Source organism: Aplysia californica, unplaced genomic scaffold (genome assembly GCF_000002075.1).
Source record: "Aplysia californica isolate F4 #8 unplaced genomic scaffold, AplCal3.0 scaffold00041, whole genome shotgun sequence".
NCBI lineage: Eukaryota > Metazoa > Mollusca > Gastropoda > Aplysiida > Aplysiidae > Aplysia > Aplysia californica.
The window spans coordinates 1,844,011-1,846,047 of record NW_004797311.1 but is presented as its reverse complement, the minus strand read 5'-3'; positions in this window follow the sequence as shown (position 1 = coordinate 1,846,047).

Here is a 2,037-nt window from a genome sequence, read left to right as displayed (position 1 = left end):
CTCTTTCTCTCTCTCTCTCTCTCTCTCTCTCTCTCTCTCTCTTCCTCCCTTTCTTTTACACACACACACACACACACACATACACACACACTCAGAGAGAGAGATATAGAGAGAGAGGTAGAGAAAGAGCGAGAGAGAGGGGGAGGGAGAGAGAAAGAGAGAACGAGATTGAGGGGGGTCTGGTTCATTCCAATATTATTAAAATTTGTATTCTATTTATCGGATTAATCTTTTGATATTTGTATTAACATTGTACATATATCGGCTGTAGCATCATCAGCATCATTGCCTTTCTTACTCTGCACCAGGGTATAGGCCACAGACAAACACTTTCCACCTTTCTCTATCCTGGGCTAACCTCTTGATGTTATCCCATGTCTTCCGACTTTTCTGTACATCAAATTCTGAGATTCTCTACCAGGTTCCACGCGGTTTTCCCCTTGATCTCTTACCCTGTGGGTTCCAATTCAACACTTTCTTTGTTATGCAGCTGCCTGACTTCCTGGGAGTATGTCCAATCTATCGCCACCGCCTTCTTCCTACCTCATCTCTGACTGGGATATGTTTTGTTTTCCTTAACACTTCCTCGTTGGTGACCCTGTCTGGCCATCTGATCCTGAGTAACTTTCTTAGACACTTGTTCAAGAAAACCCAGATCTTCTTTATGCAAGTCTGAGATGCGTTCCATGTCCCACATGCATACAACAGGACTGACTCCACATTTGAATTGAAAATCCTCAGCTTTGTTCGAAGTGAGATATCTGTGGTCTTCCAAATCTTATTCAAGGATATGAAAGCGGCCTATGCGTCTCCAATTTCGAGATTTTATTTCAGCGCCTGTTCATCCCTCTCTGTCAATTATACTCCCAGGATAGCAGAAGGATTCAACGTCTTCTAGTGCATTTCCTTCTATTGTGACCTGCTCTTTTCGTTGTTCATCCGTCCATTGGACCTTTGACTTTCCGGGGAGGATCCTCAATCCAACAGACTCTGATAGGCTGTTTAATACTGAAGTTTTTTCTTGCATCTGTTCCATGCAACAAAAGTGCCAAGTCGTCCGCAAAATCCAAATCGTCCACCTGTGTCCATTGAGTCCACTGTATAACATTTCTGTGTCTTCTGTTGGTTTCCTTCCTCAACCAATCGACCCCCAATATGAAGAAGAAAGGTGATGGTAAACTTCCTTGCCTCACATCAGTCATGATGTCAAAGCTGTCATTGAGCTGGCCATCATTTACAACCCTGCAGCTTGTCCCTTCGTACATGCTCTTGATGAGGTTCACCAACTTCTGGGGGATTCCATGATGTCTAATTATTTTCCTCAGTGTCGCTCGGTCTATACTGTCAAAGGCCTTCGCTTAGTCAAGAAAGTTGACGAACAGCTGGGAACTCCACTCCCGGAGCCATTCCACAATGAACCTCAGCGTGGCAATCTTGTCGCTGGTTAAGCGTAGTCTTGGATTCGTTGCAGTCTTGATTCTCTCCTGAAAGATTCTGTTGAAGACCTTCTCCTTACCTGGTATTAAGAGAAGAGGGATCCCTCTGTAGTTGCTGCTGTTGCTGAGATCCCCCTTTTTTTTGGAAGCGTCACAGGGTGCCCTTCTTTCCAATCATGTGGGAACTTGCTCTCATACCCGTTCCTTGTAAACAGTTGGAGGAGGAGGTCTGCGTCACGTTGGTATCTACTTTTGGGGCCGTATGTGGAATCTGACCAGGACTGGCCGCTTTACCTTTGTTCAGCTTCTTAATGGCATCCAGAATCTCCTGTTTTGAATGAGCATTACAGCAGACTGGTAACTCATTTCTTGCTGGCAGGATGTTTGGCCGGTTACTCGTTGGTGGTCTGTTCAAGAGACTGTTGAAATGCTCTACCCATCATTTCGACTTAGCTTCCTTTCCAAACATGGTTTTCCCCTCTTGATCCTTTACATGTACTGGTATTTCGGGTTTCTCATATTTTCCAGCAAGAGTCTTTGTAGTCTGGTAAAGATTTCGCAAGTGCCCTCCTACCGCTGCTTCCTCGGCCTTTTCTGCCAG